The 20,601-nt window shown below is 38.6% G+C and overlaps 1 long non-coding RNA gene and 1 pseudogene across 1 annotated transcript in view; both read left to right on the forward strand.

Annotated features, from left to right (window-relative positions):
- The window catches only part of LOC131277916 (uncharacterized), a 48,530-nt gene that overhangs the window by 24,070 nt on the left and 3,859 nt on the right, over window positions 1–20,601 (forward strand). The window lies entirely within an intron of this gene.
- On the forward strand, window positions 15,114–16,495 carry LOC101418738 (actin-related protein 2/3 complex subunit 1A pseudogene; annotated as a pseudogene).

Raw genomic sequence — 20,601 nt, forward strand, 5'->3', positions numbered from 1 at the left:
TGCAGAACTATAGTTAGTTTTTTGAGGAACCACCAAACTGTCCTCCACAATGGCTGGACCAATATACATTCCCACCAGTGGTAGATGAGGATTCCCATTCCTCTACATCCTCTCCAACACTTGTCATCCTTTGTTTTTCCTTTTTTTTTTTTTTAAAGATTTATTTATTTATTTCTCTCCCCTTTTCCCTCCTGCCCCAGTTGTCTGTTCTCTGTGTCTATTTGCTGCATCTTCTTTGTCTGCTTCTGTTGTTGTCAGTGGTATGGGAATCTGTGTTTCTTTTTGTTGCATTATCTTGCTGTATTAGCTCTCCGTATGTGCGGCACCATTCCTGGGCAGCCTGAACTTTCTTTCGCGCTGGGCGGCTCTCCTTATGGGGCGCACTCCTTGCATGTGGGGACACCCCTGTGTGGCACGGCACTCCTTGTGCCCATCAGCAAGCTCCATGGGCCAGCTCCACACGGGTCAAGGAGGCCTGGGGTTTGAACCGCAGGCCACCCATGTGATAGACGGAGGCCCTAACCACTGGGCCAAATCTGCTTCCCCCTTTGTTTTTTCAATGACCACCAGTCTAATAGGTGTAAGATGGTATGTCATTGAAATTTTGATTTGCATTTCCCTAATAACTAGTGATGTTGAGCATCGTTTCATGTGCTTTTTAGCCATTTGCATTTCTTCTTTGGAGAAGTGTCTGTTCAAATCCCTTGCCCATTTTTAAAATGGATTGTTTGTCTTTTTATGTTTGAGATATAGGATTTCTTTATGCATGCTGGATAAAAGGCTTCTGTCAGATATATGGTTACCAAATATTTTCTCCCATTGTGTAGGCTGTCTTTTCAGTTTCTTGACTAACTCCTTTGAGGTGTAAAAGTTTTCAGTTTTGAGGAGGTCCCAGTTATCTATTTTTTCTTCCACTGCTCATGCTTTGGATGTGAATTTCATGAAACAATTACAATGCCCTGTAGATGCTTCCCTACTTCCAAGGTCTTTATGATCTTGGCTCTTATATTTAGCTCTATGATCCATCTTGAGTTGATTTTTGTATAAAGGGTGAGATGGTATTCCTCTTTCATACTTTTGGATATGGATATCCAATTCTCCAAGCGCCATTTGTTGAAGAGGCCATTCTCTCCCGGTTGAGTGGGCTTGGTGGCCTTGTTAAATATCAGATGACTGAGTATTCAAGGATCTAGATCAGAACTCTCAATTCAGTTTCATTGGTCAGTATGTCTATCCTTGTGCCTATACCATGCAATTTTTCTTTCATCTTTAAAATACTTTTATTTTATTATTATCTTTTTTAGAAAGATACATAGATCACATAAAATGTTACATTAAAAAATATAAGAGGGGAAGCTGACTTGGCCCGGTGGTTAAGGAATCCGTCTACCACATGGGAAGCCCAAGGTTCAAATCCCGGGCCTCCTTGACCCGCGTGGATCTGTCCCACGTGCAGTGCTGATGCGCGCAAGGAGTGCCGGGCCACGCAGAGGTGTCCCCCGCGTAGGGGAGCCCCACGCACAGGAAGTGCGCCCTAAAAGGAGAGCTGCCCAGCGCGAAAGAAAGTTCAGCCTGCCCAGGAATGGCACCACACACACGGACACCCCACCATCAGTGCTCCTTTCCTGCCTGCCATAGTTGAACCCCTCTGTGATCCAAAACTTCAAAAATGAAGTCTAATATATTGCCAGATTCAATTAGTAGGAAAATGAAATGGTAATGATAGGTTTAAAGATTAGAATTAGAACACATAGTAATTTAGAAAAACTAAAATAAAGTAAAAAATAAATTGGGGTATTAAAAAATGAAAAATATTATAACACTTTGTTTTGACGTTTTGTCTTTCATCACTATAATAGGTGTTACCCTGTATGTACAGTGGTAAGGCAATCTCTTCCACTTCTTCCTTAGTGTCTACATCCTTTTTTTTTTATTATGTCTTCAAAAAGTTTTTAGGTCACAGTAAAGTCACATATATAATATGGGGAACTCCCATATGCTCAACATCAAACCCTTTTCTCCCTTCCCCAGCAATGATCTTTTTACACATGGATTTCACATTTGCTACAACTGATGTATAGATATTGAAACATAGCTACTAACCATGGTTCCATTATGGCTTACATTATGGTTTACATTTTAGACTTTACACCTTTATAAATTTTTGGTGATATTTAACAAGGCCTGGGTCCATTATTGCAGGATTATGCAGAACAATTCCATTGCCCTCCAGTTACCCCCTCTTCCAACTCTTCTATTCCTCTTTGCCCCTTCCCTCAGGGCCCACAGTGATAATCAAGCTTCACTGCAGCAATGCTGAGGGCCTGACACACTAGTCTGTCCTTCCCTTTTGGGAGCCACCCATGCTTTCAAGAGACACCCTCACCTCTGTTTGAGAACAACATGTTTCCCCGGGATGGGGGCATAACACCTTCCTGCTCATTGTGTGGGTCTCCACCCACTGAAATAACACACTATGACATGATGAGCACTAACACACTCCCTAGAAGCCTGCATCAGGTGCACCCTGAGCCAGAAGCCTCCTGTCAAACACCTTAAACCAGTAACCCTTTCTTATTATATTTTCTAAAGAGTTTTCTCAACATTATAATTTCAGTCACATAACTGACAATCTCCCAAGTTCACTTGCTCCCTACCCCCCAACCCTCCCACGAATTCCTTGGACCATCTGACCCATCCTCCCAACCCTAGTCCCCCTCAAGCCTGCAAAGCCCAACCCAATATTATCCCTATGCCCCCATCTTATCCCTTCACTGCACAACTACTTACCTCCACTTTATCATCCATTTTGCCCATGTGGGCACTGACTCACAACCTTTCTCTCCTATTTCCTATAAGCCTATCTTCGAGTCTCTGGCTCTCTGAGACAGCTTGATTTGCTTAACTCAAGTCAGAGAGGTCATGTAGTATTTGTCCTTCAATGCCTGGCTTGCTTCACTCAACATAAGGTTCTAAAGATTCATCCATGTTTTCCCATGTTAGTACTGTATTCCTTCTTACAGCTGAGTATTATTCCATTGTGTGCATATACCACATTTTGTTTATCCATTTATCTGTTGATGGGCATTTGGGTTGATTCCAACTTTTGGCAATAGTGAATAATGCCACTATGAACATTGGTGTGCATATATTAGAACGTGTCCTTGTTCTCAGTTCTTCTGGGTACATACCCAGCAGGGGAATTGCTGGGTCATATCTGTAGCTAGGTTTTGAGAAACCCCCAAACTGTTCTCCAGAATGGCTGGATCCTTCTACATTCCTACTGGCAGTGGATGAGGGCTCCCACTCCTCCACATCCTCTCCAACACTTGTAGTCTCCTGTTTTTTTTTAAATAGCTGCCAGTCTAATGTGTGTAAGATGGTATCTCACTGTAGTTTTGATTTGCATTTCCCTAATAGCTAGTGATGTGAGCATCTTTTCATGTGCTATATAGCCACTTGTATTTCTTCTTTGGAGAAGCATCTGTTCAAATCCCTTGACCATTTTTTAAATGGGTTGTTTGTCTTTTTATTTTTGAGATATAGGATTTCTTTATGCATGTTGGATATTTGTCTCCTATCAGATATATGGTTACCAAATATTTTCTCCCATTGTGTAGGCTGTCTTTTCAGTTTCTTGATAAACTCCTTTGCGGTGCAAAAGGCTTTAATTTTGAGGAGGTCCCATTTATCTATGTTTCCTTTCACTGTTTGTGCTTTGGGTGTGAAGTTCCTGAAGCCATTTCCTATTATAAGGTCCTGTAGATGTTTCACTACTTCCAAAGTCTTTATGATTTGGGCTCTTATATTTAGATCTTGGATTCATCTTGAGTTGATTTTTGTCTAAAGTGTGAGATGGTAATCCTCTTTCATTCTTTTGCAAATGGATATCCAGTTCTCCAAGCACCATTTGTTGAAGAGGACATTCTCTCCCAGTTGATTGGGTTTGGTGGCCTTGTTGAATATCAGATGACTGGATATGCAAGGATCTATGTCAGAACTCTGAATTCAGATCCATTGGTCAGTGTGTCTATCCTTGTGCCAATACCATGCCATTTTGATCACTGTAGCTTTGTAGTATGTTTTAAAGTCAGGTAGTGTGATTCCTCCAATTTCATTTTTTTTCCCCAAAGTCTTTGGTTACTCAGGGCCTCTTTCCCTTCCAAAGAAATTTCATAGTTAGTTTTTCCAGTTCAGTAAAAAGTGCTGTGTTGATTTTTGTGTTTACATTAAATCTGTAGATCAGTTTGGGTAGGATAGACATCTTAGTGATATTTGGTCTTCCTATCCATGAACAGCGAATATTCTTCCATTTATTTAAGTCTTCTTTGATTTCCTTTACCAGTGTTGTGTTATTTTCTGTATATAAGCCTGTTACATCTTTAGTTAAATTTGCTCCTAGGTATCTGATTTTTTAATTTAGTATTGTAAATGTTATTTTTTTCTTGATTTCCTCCTCAGATTGCTCATTATTGGTATACAGAAATGCTAGTGTTTTTTGATCTTATAACCTGTGGCTTTACTGAACTCATTTATAAGTTCTAGAAGCTTTTTTGTAGATTTCTCAGGGCTTTCTATATATCAGATCATGTTACCTGCAAATAGTGAAATTTTGACTTCTTCTTTTCTAATTTTGATGATTTTATATCTGTTTCTTGCCTCAGTGCTCGAGCAAGTACTTCTAACACATTGTTAAATAGGAGGGGTGATGGTGGGCCTCCTTGTCTTGTTCATGATCTTAGAGGGAAAGATTTTAGGATTTCACCATTTTGAATGATGTTAGCTGTAGATTTTTCATATATACCCTTGATCATGTTCAGGAAGTTTCCTTCTATTCCTATCTTTTGCAGTGTTTTTATTGGGAAAGTATGCTGTATTTTGTCAAATGCTTTTTCTGCATCTATATATATATAATCATGTGATTTTTTTCCTTCAATCTATTTATGTGGTGTGTTGCATTGATTTTCTTAGGTTGAACCATCCTTGCATACCTGGGATGAAACCCACTTGGTTGTGGTGTATAATTCATTTGATGTGTTGTTGAATACAATTAACAAGTATTTTGTTGAGTTCATTAGCAAGATTGGTCTTTAATTTTCCTTTCTTGTGGCTTCTTTGTTTGGCTTTAGTATTAGGGTGATGTTAGAAACATCAAATGAGTTAGGCAGTGTTCTTTCTACTTCTCTTTTTTGGAAGAGTTTAAGCAGAATTGGTGTTAGTTTTTTCTGGAATGTTTGGTAGAATTCACCTGTGAGGCCATCTGGTCCTGGACTCTTTTTAGTTGGGAGTTTTTGATCACTAATTCTAACTTGTTACTTGTGACTGTTGAGTTAGTCAATTATTTCTTTCATCAATATAGGCTGCTTGTGTGTATCTAGGAATTTGTCCATTTCCTGTAAATTATCATGCTTGTTGGTATTTAATTTTTCAAACTATCCTCTTATGATACTCTTTATTTCTGTGGGGTCAGTGGTGATATCCCTTTCCTCAGTTCTTATTTTGTGTATTGGCTTCTTCTCTCTTTTTTTCTTTGTCTAGCTAAGTGTTTGTTAATTTTATTGATCTTTTGGTTTTGTTTAGTTTTCCTAGTGCTTTTTAATTTTCTATTTCATTTAATATTGCTCCAATCTTCATTATTTCCTTCTTTCTACTTTTTTTGGTTAGTTTGTTGTTCTTTTTCTTATTTCTCTAGGTGTGAAGTTAGGTCTTCAATTTTAGCACTTTCTTGCTTTTTAATGTAGGCATTTATGGCTATCAATTTCCCTCTCAGTACAGATTTTGCTGCATCTCATAGGTTTTGATATGTTATGCTGACATTTCCATTCATTTCAAGGTAACTATTGATTTCTTTTGCAATTTCCTCCTTGGCCCACTGATCGTGTAAGAGTGTGTTGTTTAACTTCCACATCTTTGTGCCTAATCTGGTTCTCTGGCAATTACTGATTTCCAGCTTCATTCTATTGTGGTCATAGAAATTACTTTGTGTAATTTCAGTCTTTCTGGAATTCATTCACAGTTGTTCTGTGGCCTGGCATGTGGACCATCTTGAACAATGATGCTTGTGTTCTCAAGAAGCAAGTATATCCTGCTATAATTGAGTCTAGTGTTCTGTATATGTCTATTACATCCAGATCCTCTTGTGTACTATTCAAAGTCTTTCTCTGTTGATTCTCTGTTGAGGTGTTCTGTCTAATGGTGATAATGGTGTATTGAAGTCCCTCACTATAATTGTAGAGGCATCTATTTCTCCACTAAGTTTTCCCAGTGTTTGCCTCATGTATTTTGAGTGCATTGATGTTTATGATTGTTCTTTCTTCTTGAATGATTTCCCCTTTTACTAATATATAGTATCCATCTTTGTCTTTTACAATAGTGTTGCATTTGGGAAGTGGACTTGGCTCAATGGATAGAGCATCTGCCTACCACATGGGAGGTCTGTGGTCCAAACCCAGAACCTCTTTGACTTGTGTGGAGCTCACCCATGTGCAGTGCTGATGTGTGCAAGGAGTGCTATGTCATGCAGTGGTGTCCCCCATGTAGGAGAGCTCCATGCACAAGGAGTGTACCCTGTATTGAGAGCAGCCCAGCGCAAAAGAAAGTCCAGCCTGCCCAGGAGTGGCACTGCACTCATGGACAGCTGATATAGCAAGTTGACTCAACAAAAAGAGACACAGATTCCCAGACCTCTGACAAGAATAGAAACAGATACAGAAGAACACACAGCGAATGGACACAGAGAGCAGACAACTGCATGGGGGGAAGGGGAGAAAAATAAAAATAAATAAATAAATAAATCCTTTAAAAAAAAAGTAAAGTCTATTTTGTCTGATATTAGTATAGTTACTCCCACTTTTTTTTTTTTTTGGTTGTTGTTTGCTTGTAAAATTGTTTTCCAGCCATTCGCTTTCAGCTTCCTTGAATCTCTGGACCTAAGGTGGGTTTCTTGTAGACAGCATTTAGATGAGTCATATTTCCTTATCCATTCTGCCAATTTGTGTCTCTTCACTGGTGAGTATAATCCATTAACATTCAATGTTATTACTGTCAAGGAATTACTTTCAGTTTATATATGTCATATGTTGTTTTTATCTCTTTTTGCTTTTTTAAATTTTTTCTTACACTCTTTTCCAACTCTCTCCTATTTTTTCCTTTCAACCTGCAGCACTCCTTTAGTATTGCTTGAAGGGCAGATTTCTCATTGGCATACTCTCTTAATTTCTGTTTATCTGTTTATATTTTAAATTCTCCATCATTTTTGAATGCCAGCTTTGCTGGATAGAGAGTTCTTGACTGGCAGTTTTTTTCTTTTAGCACCTTAATTATGTTATACCACTATCTTCTTGCTTCCATGGTTTCAGATGAGAGATCAGCAATTAATCTCATTGAGCTTCCTTTGTATGTGATTTCTTGTATTCCTTTCTATATTTTCTCTTTGTCTTGAACATTGGACAAATTGACATGTGTATGTCTTGTAGTAGGCCTGTTGAGATTGATACTGTTTTGGGTGTGCTGTGCTTTTATGTCCATTTCCCTCAATAGGGTTGGAAAGTTTTAAGTTATTATTTCCTCCATTTCTCCTTCTGTTACCTTTTCCTTCTCTTCTCCCTCTGGGATGCCTATAGTACATATGTTTATACACTTTGTGTTGTTGTTTAGATCCCTAAATCTCTGCTGGATTTTTCCTATCTTTTTATATATCTGTTTGATTTCAGATGTACTATTTCCACATCACTAATTCTTTCCTCTGCCTGTTCAAATCTGCTGTTATGTACTCCCAGTGTATTTTTGATTTCTTGGATTGTGCCTTTCATTACTGTCATATCCATTATCTTTTTATCTATATTTATATTTTCTTTGGTATGTTTTCCCAGTGTCTTCTTAACATCCTTAATCTCTTCCTTCATTTCATTAAGATGATTCATGATATTTGTTTGGGCATCTCTGATTAGTTGTTCCATGTTCTGCATCTCATCCTGGTTTTTAGTTTCTTCATTGGACTGGGTCATATCTTCCTGTTTCTTAGTATAATTATAATTTTTTGTTGGTGTTTAGACATCTCTTTGTCTTGATGGGTTTATTCAGTTTATTAGCTCTCTCTCTACTCTAGGGTTTTATTTAGCTGCTGTTTGTGTGTGTGTGTGTTAAGATTTTTCTTTGACACTTTGTTCATTTTATTCTATTCCCTTGTTGTTTTCTATGTTCCCTTGAGAGATAAAGACTAGGGCCAGAGAAAGGTAAGAGGTAAGGAGAGGAAAAGGATAACAGTAATAATAATAGTAAAAGGTAGAAGAGGAACTGTATAAGATCTAGGAATATGAATAATTAACTCATGTAAGAAGTACAGAAGAATAAGAATAAAAAGTGGGGTACAACCAATAAAGTGAAAAACAAAATAGGGAAAAATATCTGGAATGAATTAAAAGGCTAGAACAATAAGAAGAGAAGGAAAGAGAAAAGAAAAGACAGTAAGAAAAAAGTTAAAAAAAGAAAAAACAGAGAATAGAGTAGATAGAAATAAAATAATAAAAATTGACGACTAAACAAAGAGAGGTGGAATGTAATAACAAAAACAGAAAGCAGAAGATAGGAGATGGGGAAGGAAAATAAATAGCATAAGTAGACAAAATTGGTACACACACACACAAAAGGCAGGGAAACAAAGGAAGGGAGAAACACAGCAAACAAGACAACAGCACCTAATTTTAAAAAGTGGGGTGGGGGGGGAGGGAGAAAGAGGAAAGGAAAAAAGAAGAACAAAAAACAAACAACCAAGCAAGCAATCAAAGAAAAACTTAGGAAAAACAGCCTTCCTCAGGTTGCCAGTGTTCATCAATCAATTACTCTGCAGCCTTTAAATCGGGTTTTAGCAAGTAAACTAAGTTAAATTTTAAAGAAGGAACCTTTTTTAAAGAAAAATAAAGACTCAAGAGAAGCTAATACAAAAATACTGTCTATGTGTTTCTTGTCCTAAAGAATCAGCTGGGTGTTTGATAACATGATGTATCACTATTCTAATGAGAGCTAGGACTCAAACCAGTGACCTTGTATATTCAAAGCTGAGACTTCTCCACTGAACTAACATACCTCGTTGGGTCTGTCAGTTAGAGAGCTATTGAGCCACTTTACCTAGGGCAGGTATGACTCTTCGCAGTTGGGTAGATTCCTCCTGATTAGGAACCTGTCTGTCCATGCCCCCTTTCTATTCTTACTGCTTACTCTCCCAGGGCAGCAGGATGATAGCCTGTGTGATCAAATCCACCCCCCTAATTTCTCCTGGTAGGTTGAGTTTCCTTCTGAAATTCAAATGGGACTCTGGTATCCAAACTCGCCACAGAGAAATAACTCTCAACCCTCTTCCAGACCTCCCCCTCCTCCCCGGGGACCTAAATAGGCTGTTGGAAGGTTATTAAGCACTTTCTACTGCCCTTCTTCCTTAGGGAAGTTGGAATTTTGATAGTTTTCAGCACTGGCCAGTCAATTGCCTGACAGTGCCCTCTCCCAGTCCAAGTTCTCTCTCTCAGGTAAATCAGGCTAATCAGGCTGCCTAAGCAGATTTTCCCCTCCCCTCTTCCTGGGGCCACATTTTGCCAGCTGGAATGCTTCCTAAATTTTATAGGGAGTCCAGGTAACCAAACCAATGGAAGGAAACCCCTCTGCACCCTTTGCCAGAGCCCTCTTACTCCCAGAGAATGCTCCCTCCTGCTCGGTGGCTGGTGGGAGTCAGGGGGTTCTCAGTGGCTTTTTTCTTTGAAGTTGGGGCTCAGCTGCTTGCCATTTCCAGTCATCAGGGCAAGAAATTCATGGTTTTCCCTTGGGCTTTTTATCTCTTTGTCCAATTCCCTCCAGATCTATGCCCTGAAGCCTCCTGCTCTGTAGATTCCTAAAACAGCTCACTCAGACAGAGTCTTGCCCCTTCTCACCTGTTTTTTGTGAGAAAGCTGGTGAGTGCCCACTTAAAGTGGTGCCATCTTGCTGGATCTCCTCTCCTTCCTTTAATATTTCTTGAAGGGCAAGTTGCTTGTTGCAAACTCTTTTAATTTCTGTTTATCTGTGAATATTTTGAACTTTCCCTCTTTTGGAATGCTAGATTTGCTGGATATAGAATTCTTGGCTGACAGTGTTTTCTTTTAGCACCTTAACTATGTCATACCACTGCCTTCTCACCGCCATGGTTCCAGATGAGAAATCAATACTTAATCTTGTCAAGCTTCTCTTGTATGTAATGGATCTCCTTTTTCTTGCTGCTTTCAGTATTCTCTTTGTCTTGAGTGTTGGACAATTTGATAAGTATATAAGCCTCTTAGTATTTATATTGTTTGGAGTACCCTCTGCTTCCTGGACATGTATGTCTATGTTCTTCAAAAGAGTTGGGAAATTTTCATCCATTATTTCATCCAACACATCTTCTGCCCCCTTCCATATCTCTTCTCTCTCTGGGATCCCTATAATGCATATGTTAGTGCATTTCCTTTTGTCACTCAATTCCCTGAGTCCCTGCTGAATTTTTTCTATGCTTGAATCTATCTGTTCTACTATTGGTCTCATTTCAAATGTACTGTCTTTGATGTTAGTAATTTTTTCCTTGGCCTGTTCAAATCTGTTGTTATGTGCTTCCAGCATTTTTAAAAATTTTTATTTCTTTCATTGTGCCATTCATCACCAGAGATGAAACCCACTTGGTCATGGTGTATAATTTGTTTGATGTGTTGTTTTTTAAATTTTTTTATTGTCTTTTTTAAAAAGATAAATAGATCACACAAAATGTTACATTAAAAAACATGAGAGGTTCCCATATACCCTACTGCCTACCCCTACCCCCCCACTCCTCCCACTGATGTGCTGTTGAATACTATTAGCAAGTATTTTGTTGAGAATTTTAGCATCCATATTCATTAGAGAAATTGGTCTATAATTTTATTTTATTGTGGCATCTTTATGTGGCTTAGGTATTAGGGTGATGCTGGCATCATAGAATGAGTTAGATAATGTTCCCTCCACTTCAATTTTTTGGAAGAGCTTAAGCAGAATCAGTTTTAGTTATTTCCAGAATAATTGAAAGAATTCATCTGTGAAGCTATTTGGTCCTTGGCGCTTCTTAGTTGGAAGGTTTTGCAACATTCATCACCATACTAAGAAACAGAAACAGAGGAAGACATGGTCTAGTTTGTTTGGACTTCCTTGATTAGTTGTTGCATGTTCTGCATCTCCTCCTGTTTTTTTAGCTTGTTCATTAACTAGACCATGTCTTCCTCTGTTTCTGTTTCTTAGTATGGTTTGTAATTTTTTGTTGGTATCTAGGCATTTGTTTATTTTGATGGGCTTATTCAGATGGTTAGCTTCTCTTTCAACTCTAGGGATTTTTGTTTTGTTTTGTGTTAAGTTTCCTTTTTGATACTTGGTTCCACTTATTCCATATCCTTGTAGTTGTCTGTGTTCTCTTGAAAAAATATTAAGACCATAGAAAAGGAAAGAGAGAAGAGAAAAAGAATAATACTAATAATTTTAAAAAGATAGAAAAGGAACCATAAAAGAGCTGGGAAAATAAATAATGAGTGAAAAAATACAAAGAAATAAGGGTTTAAAAAGTGGAATAAAAAAATGAAACAAGGAAAACATAGAATAAAATGAAAGATCAGAGAGATGAGAAGAAGAGAAAGAAGAAGAAAGAGACCAAACAAGAAAAGGTGAAATGAGAGAAAAGCAATGGAAGAAGGAAAAAGGAAAGAAAAGAAAAGAAATAAAGAACCTAAATAAAAATGAAAAGAAAAAGAAAGACAGTAAACAAACAAACAAACAAACAAAAAACAACCCAGGAAAAGCAGGCTTCTCTCTTAGGGCTTTAAAAACTGTCTCCCAGGGCTGGTACTCATGAATCAATCATCCTACAGCTTGTCCTCCACAGGTAAGGTACCCAGTTTTACTGAAGAATATAAAGAATACAAAAATAAAATAATGATAAAAAATTAAAAATAACAGATCGAAAAACCTAAAAAAACAAAACGAAACACCCCATTACATAAGTTCCCTGTCATAGGGTATCAGCTGGGTGCCTGACAACCTGGTGGGTCATTTTCTGGAACCCTTCTCTTAGAAGGTACCAGGAATTGAGCCAGGGACCTAGTATATGTGAGGCAGGCATTTTTCTACTGAGCTACACCCACTCCACAGGTTAGTAGGCTTCTGAAAGCTCTGAAAGCTTATCTGGCTTTCCCTGCCCTTGTTCCCAGTTCCCTCAGGAAGTTGGGCTTCTAAGTTTACTGGAGCTGGACTGGTTAGGTGCCTGTCTCCATCCCCTCATTGACCTAGTTCCTCTTTTCCCAGGGTGGTTGGTGTGACTGCCTGATCTAATCAGATCCCCCTTCCTCTCTCCCTGAGATTGCTTCAGTACTGGCTTGGGTGGTCTCCTTTTTTTTTTTTTTTTTTTAGTTTCAAAGGGGCCTCAGCTGGCCAAACTCACTAAAGATCTAAAGATAAGCCATTTGCTATCCTCTGCCAAACCCCTCTTCCTTCCGGGGAGAATATTCTTTCCCATTCAGTTGACTGCCGTGCTCCAGGGGTTTTACCAAGGCTTTGTGCCTTGAGGATGAGGTATATGTGCCTTTCCCAGCTACAGGGGCTCTGGTTTTCATTTGGCCTCTTAGTCTCTCTGTTCCTCTCCATCCTGGATGATGTATAGCACTCTCCTGGTCTGCAGGTTCCCAAAGCAGCTCCCTCAGATAACTTTTTTGGATTACACCTTCTTAACTGAAGTAATTTCATCAAAGAAAGAATGGATTAAACTTATGAACATATTTTTCTGGGGTACATACAGTTCCAAACCATCACAGATAGTAGATATCTAGTACAAGGGTAGAATTTCTGGCAGAATACATAAAAAAGACTGAATTGCATTGGTTAGTTGCTTCTAGAAGGGGAACTACGTAACTGGAAGATAAGGATAAGAAGGAGACTTTTCACAATACATATTTTTTGTTATCTTTTGAATTTTTAACCATATGAATGCATTGCCTATTCAAAAATAATAAAATTGAAAATGAAAATCTAAAAATTAGTGATTATTTGTTAATCTTATTTTTGTTTTGAAATTTCCCCAGATAAGAATATACACAAACCATAAGAAATGTTAGGAATGCTATCATACAGTGCATTTGATTCACACAAGTATCCAAATTAGTATGTTTAGACATTTTGCCAATATTTTACAATAGCAGATTACTTGTTCTGAATTCATCTTGAAAAATTCTTCTACACTTAATTTTTAAGACTTATTTCAGGCGGACTTGGCCCAGTGGTTAGGGTATCAGTCTACCACATGGGAGGTCCACGGTTCAAACCCTGGGCCTCCTTGACCCGTGTGGAGCTGGCCCATGCGCAGTGCTGATGCGCGCAAGGAGTGCCCTGCCATGCAGGGGTGTCCCCCACGTAGGGGAGCCCCACGTGCAAGCAGTGCGCCCCGTAAGGAGAGCCACCCAGCACGAAAGAAAGTGCAGCCTGCCCAGGAATGGTGCCACACACATGGAGAGCTGACACAAGATGACACAATGAGAAGAAACACAGATTCCTGTACAGATTCCCATGCTGCTGATGACAACAGAAGCGGACAAAGAAGATGCAGCAAATAGACACAGAAAACAGACAACCAGGGTGAGGGAGGGGGAAGGGGGGAGGAGGGAGGAGGGAGGAGGGAGGGGGAGGGGGCGGGGAGAGAAATAAATAAATAAATCTTTTTAAAAAAAGACTTATTTCAGCAACCACTTTAAATTCAAAGCTGATGCTACTTAACGGAGAAAATATTTTCTTGGGGTTCAAATTAATAGACATTTCCTCATTAAATCTTAGCTAAAAATTAGACCTTTAAAATAGCAGTCTCCACATAATATTTATAACCAAATTATATTTTTAAATGAATCTTAGAAGGCAATATGTAAGTCAAATAAAGTGACTCCTAATCCAATAAGTTTACTTGATTTTTGTATTATTCCTAAATAGTTAAATAATTCACCTCAAATGTATCAATCTGCCCTTGCTTTTGAAATTCATTCATTCATTTATTCAACAAATATTTAGATAGCTTCTTCTTTGTGCTAAACACTGCTCTAGGTTCTTGTGATATATCATTGAACAAAACAGGTAAAGATCTCTGCACTTTTGGATCTTATGTTCATTTGAAAGAAACAGAAAATGAACAATAAAAATATAAGTAATCACAGAAAATATGACTTCTTTGAAAAATAATACAGTATGGAGAATAAGGAGTTCTAGGGTGAGGCTTAAGGAACTGGTTGCAATTTAAAATAATTGCTCTGGGTAGACTTTATTGAGACGGTAACAACTGAGCAAAGAAAAAGCCTTGAAGGAGGTGAGGGAATGAGTCAGGAAGGTATTTGGGGAAGAATGCTTGAGTAGCGATTTCAGCCAGTTCAAAGGACCTAAAGTGGAAGTGAGTCCAGGGTACTCTAGGAACAGTAAAGGGACCAGTGATGCCGATGGGATGCACATGATTTGGAAGAAGCTGTAGCTAGGACACTCTTTATATTCCACATTCTCAGGTCCAGTGATTGGTTCAAGGATGGGCATGATCCAAGCCAGTTCAGCTGGAGTGACTCTCAGACTCCTGCTGTAAGTGTTAGGTCAAGGATGCTCTCCTTTGCTGGATACAAATGAGGAAACATGTAGTCCTGGGGGCCATTAGAAGCTTCTGGTAACTCCAAGGGTAGTTAACTTAGGGAGAAAATGACTTTGAGGAAAGCAGAAGGAGAAGCATGTCAGTGATATTTGGTTGCTGGGCTTTAAATGTGCTAATAAATATTCTTTATTGTTTAAACCCATTTAAGTTGGGTTTCAAAAGCACAGGTAAAGGGTTAGGCAAATATTTCTTCCGTATGACAATGAAAGCTTGGTTCATAAAAAGAAATGGATAAATTGGACCTCATCAAAATTCAAAATTTTTGCATTTCCAAAGACACCATTAAGAAAATGAAAAGATAAGAGATAGTCTGCATGAAGATATTTGCAAAACACATCAGATAAAGAAATTGTATTGAGAATATACAAAGAACTCTCTTCTACCATAATAAGAAGATGGCAGAGCCGCTCCCTCCCGGCCTCGGTCTCCGCCCAAGCCCGCCGGAGCCTGTTGGCGTAGACTGACCAAAGTCCGCGAATTCTGCGCTCCGGAACCCTCCAGACTGCCCCGACCCAAGCTTTCTACCTTTTGAAAACACTGCGAGTAATGTCTCTGCATCAGTTTTTACTAGAGCCAATCACCTGTCATGCTTGGAACAGGGATCGTACACAGATTGCCCTGAGCCCCAATAACCACGAAGTCCACATCTATAAGAAGAACGGGAGCCAGTGGGTAAAAGTGCATGAACTCAAGGAGCACAATGGACACATCACAGGCATTGACTGGGCTCCCAAGAGTGACCGTATTGTCCCTTGCGGGGCAGATCGCAATGCTTCTGTCTGGAGTTAGAAAGATGGTATCTGGAAACCGACCCTGGTGATCCTGAGAATTAATCGTGCAGCCACTTTTGTGAAGTGGTCCCCTCTAGAGAGCAAGTTTGCTGTGGGAAGTGGAGCACGACTCATTTCTGTTTGTTACTTCGAGTCTGAAAATGACTGGTGGGTAAGCAAGCACATTAAAAAGTCTATTCGTTCCACAGTCCTCAGCTTGGATTGGCATCCCAGCAATGTTTTGCTGGCAGCAGGATCCTGTGACTTCAAATGCAGAGTGTTTTCTGCCTACGTTAAAGAAGTGGATGAAAAGCCAGCCAGTACACCGTGCGGCAGCAAAATGCCTTTTGGCCAGCTCATGTCAGAATTTGGTGGCAGTGGCACCGGTGGTTGGGTCCGTAGGGTCAGCTTCTCTGCCAGTGGGAGCCGCCTGGCCTGGGTCAACCATGACAGCGCCGTGTCTGTTGCTGATGCCTCAAAAAGTGTGCAGGTTTCAACTCTGAAAACGGAGTTCCTGCCACTCCTGAGTGTATCCTTTATCTCCGAGAATAGTGTGATAGCTGCTGGCCACGACTGCTGCCCAATGCTCTTTAATTACAATGACTGTGGCTGCTTGACCTTTGTCTCAGAGCATCCAGCGCAACATGTTGCCTTGGAACGCTTCCGCAACATGGACAAGAGGGCCACAACGAGGACTGCAATACAGCCTTGGAGACACTGCCCCAGAATAGCAGCACTCAAGTGTCGATTTATGAGGTGGACAAGCAAGACTGTCGCAAATTTTGCACTACTGGCATCGATGGAGCCATGACAATTTGGGATTTCAAGACTTTAGAGTCTTCCATCCAGGGTCTTCGAATAATGTGTAGCTGACTGAACCTCCGGGATCTAGCATGACAAACTGCGACTGACCGCAGCTCTGCCATTTGCATGGTGGGGAGGAAAGCCAGCCGCCAGGAAACACTGAGCACATAGTGTGCAGATATTGTTTGTGTGGTTTTGTCTGAATATAATTGGTGAACGTGTTGTTTTTTTTAAAGCAGCAGTATTTTTTTTTTCCTGTTTCATTCCATTCTTGACCAAAGCTTCTCTTTAAGTAGTTTATTATGGAAAATTATCACACTAACTTAAAAGAAAGTGTGGGGAGATATGTAAGTTCTCTGCTAGATAATTAAATAAAAATACCAAATGTGAAAAAAAAGATGACAAATAACCTAATAAAAATGGGCAAAATATTTGAATGAACGTTTTAACAAAGAATATATGTGAATGGTTAATAAGCACATGAAAAGATAATCAACATCATTAGTTATTTGGAAAATGTAAATCAGCACCACAATGAGACACTAGAGTACTATAGCCAAAGAGAAAGGCAATGAAAAGAATGTAGAGAAATTGGAACCCTCATACTCTGCTGGTAGGAATATAAAATGGTGTAGCCACTTTGGAAAAGACTTTGGCAGACTTTAAAAAGTTATGCATAAAATTGCCATATGACTCAGCAATTCCACTGTTATGTCGCCACTCAAGAGAAAAGAAAATATATATCCACACACGGATGTGCACACTAATGTTTTTAGGAGCATTATTCATAACAGTCAAAAACTACCTAATACCCATCAGCTGATGAATGGATAGACAAGATGTGGTATGACCATAGGATGAAGTACTATTTAGCAACAAAAGGAATGAACCACTGATACATACTAGGACACGGATGAATCTTAAAAACATTATGCTAAGTGTTGGAAGCTAGACACAAGGTACCACATATTGTATGGTTCTCTTTATGAAAAATGTCCAGAAAAGGTAAATTTATAGAGATGGACAGTATATTTAGTGGTTTTCTGAGGTAGAGATGAGAGGAATGAACATTAACTGATAATGGACAAGAAGAATCTTATTGGGTGATGAAAATGTTCTAAAGCTGATATATGGTTATAGTTGCATAACTTCATAAATTTGCTAAAAATCATGGGATTGTACACCTAAAATGGATGGATTATACAATATATAAAATATGCTTTGATAAAATTATATATTTTTAAAATACTGGGAGAAATTGGGTGAAGGTACACAAGGTCTTTCTGTATTATTTCTTACAATTGCATGTGAAACTACAATTATCTAAAAAAGGTTTAATTAAAAAATAAGTAAAAATAATAAAGCACTTGTACAGTGTTCTCAATTGGGGGCCATCAAATAATGTCAAAGGAGTGACAATAAAATAAAACTTTTTTTTAATGACTACTAAATAGGTTTTAAAGACAGTTGTACAAAAGGAATTTTTGAATGTTGTGGGCAATAAAGAGACTATTCCATAGCCAATGCCCAACACTTATATTATCTTCAGTAACTCTGTACCTCATTATTTTCAGGAAATTGTGTTTTATTTTCAACTTTGAGATAAGTGTGTTCTAGAAAACCAGGAGACGTGAGTTTCTATTCTTTAACATGAGCTTAGCGAGGAGGAAGTCTAAGTCAAAACAGGTTGGTCCATGTATTTTGGATATTAAACACACATAAAATCAGTTTGACATTCCTTTGCAAAAAATGAGGAATATAATCAAGACTCTCTCTGGGATGGTTGGCTATTTCATGTTTACCTGGAGGAATTTCAAAATGAATCTGCAAAATTTTTAAGACTGAAAATCTTTATCTTCAGAGTTTTGAGTGTCCTCTCCAATTCCAAAGCTTTGTGTACAAATCAGCACAATTATCCAGCTCTTTTATTCTCTGCTCTAAACAGGCCACTCTTCATTTAGCCATGAAAGTGTTTGGTTGTCTATAGGAAGTGGGATTTCAGTTCTTAGAACTTGCTTGTAATGGTTGAGAAATAAAAAGTTTAAAATACTGGTTGGTGAGCATAATTTTCTAAGAAATTTGTAGATTCACTTGGTCAAGAAAATAACATGCCAAGACTGAGGTCCCAAACTGGCCCTGAATATTAGGTTTAAGTAATAGGTTACAATCTCAGTTCTGTCTCTACAAGAAGCTATCATCGACTGAAGTTGATGGATTGCAAGCTGGAAAATGAAGGATGTGACCAGTGAAGTGGGCAATGGCAAGAGTGCCATATGCAATGGCAAGAGTGCTCACAGATTGAGACTCTCATAGATGTAACATCCAAACTTGTGAAATAATAAGAATAATAATAGTTAATCTTTGTTGAGCCCTTATTCTATCCTAGGAAATGTTCTTAGCACCACATGTGTTAATCCATTTAATCCTCATAACATCCCAGTGACAAGGATATTATTATTACCTTCATTTTACAGATGAGACAATCCAGTTGCAGAGAATCAAGGTTACATGCTAGTTAGGAGTGGAGCCAAGATTTATTAATTTAGGCAGTCCAGTTCCAGAGCCCAGGGATTTAATCACCATACTTTATAATGAAGCATTGTTTAATTATTTGTGATTTGTAAAAATGTTGGGTGTACTAATTAATAAATATTAAATTTTGAAAAAGTTTTATCCTCAGTGATAAATTAATTTTATCCCTTTTATATTTCACTAACTGGAGAGTATAATTTTGGTGTCTTTGCAAGGCTTATTTAACAATTCAATTTCATAGTACTTGAAAAAAAATCACTGTCTGTAAAACAATTCTAGACACCCTGTCATGATATGTGAATTATTCTACAAACATAATTTATCAAAGAAGAGTAGGCGAACAATTTTCCCTTAAATTAATATTCTGCTTGTGTTGAAGTTGAAAGCAAATGTTGTCTCATTATTTCCTTGACAGAGTAAATCTACAACCCTCATTAGAAAAGCATGAATACCAAGTAGCATTCCAAGTATACTAGCTTTATGATTGTCATGAAATGCTTATTATGATGTTAAAGAAAATATAAAATAATGGATTGTCAACTGCTTGATAATAAAAGTGCCCTATTAATATTCTTTTGTATTTCAAAATAAATCTGTCAGAGGAGGTCAATTCTTGTTCAAAATTAGACGAAAACTCTAATAGAAGCCTTTTTCTTAGGATGATGGATATGGAAAGAGCTTCATTTTAGAAAAGCATATACAATGTGTTTTATTTACCCTATTCTGAAAGGGATGAAAACAGTGTCTGCAATTACAGTGTGCATAAAATCCTGTCCTCAGCAGCCTAGCCTGGAGGTCTTATCAACATAGTTGTCTGTTTTTCAAATCTTTGCTACTTGGGAATGATTTGGGCTTGATCAGAGCCATGAAGAGATAGGTATAAGAAGGATATCCTCTTAGCAGATAGTAGGAGCATTCCTTTGTGGAAAGGGTTAATTTTCATTTTATTTAAATGAGGAATTGACACACCTGCTAGAAAGAAAGCTGAACCTGTGAGAGAACAAAAGGTTACCTGATCATGGAGGAGAAAATAATTTTATTAATGATCTTGCAAGAATGGCATGTGACCTGGATAAAATAGCCAGGGCGCCAAGCACGAAGAAACACTGACATTTATACCCTAAGCCTAACACACAGGTCCCTCCCCTGTCCCCCATTGATTGGGTACTTCATGGGTTACAGCCTATCTGAGAGGTCTAATTAACTTACTTGGGTTCCCGCTCTTAGTTGCCACCCCCATTCCCTGCATTCCACTGGCTCGGCCCTGCTTTCACTCTTGGTGCTGCATTTCAAATTCGGCGCCACTGCTTCTCACCATTGGCCCTGCCCTTGATTTGGCGCCACTTTTCAAATTCTTGGCACCAAAGTCACTAGAACCTCCTTCCCTCCATCCTCCAACTGCAGAGCCAGCTTTGGAGTTGCTTTTGTTTCACCTTTACGTGAAAACTAAACTTAATCCTTTCCTTACAAATCTCCGCTCTTTCTTTTAGATTCTTTAGTTTTCACAATTTAGTTTCTCAAATCTGTTGAGAACCTTCTCACATTCTTCATCATAGAGATCTTCCTCTTTAACGGGGTACGAGTTTTTTTGCTTATACTGTATGGGTATCTGTTTGGTTAGGGCTGTTTCAATGAGTTTTTTGAATTAACCCTTGGGCACATGGGATGATGCAACATCCAACTGCTGTAAGTACTCCAGTCACGATGATAAGGGAAGTCAGGACAGACAGTGTCACTCCTTTCCAATTTTCAAACCAGCTCTCTAACCATCCCGTGAGTGGGTTGTCAATGCCAGAATTTTCTGCTAAC

The sequence above is a fragment of the Dasypus novemcinctus genome, chromosome 1 (assembly GCF_030445035.2).
Source record: "Dasypus novemcinctus isolate mDasNov1 chromosome 1, mDasNov1.1.hap2, whole genome shotgun sequence".
NCBI lineage: Eukaryota > Metazoa > Chordata > Mammalia > Cingulata > Dasypodidae > Dasypus > Dasypus novemcinctus.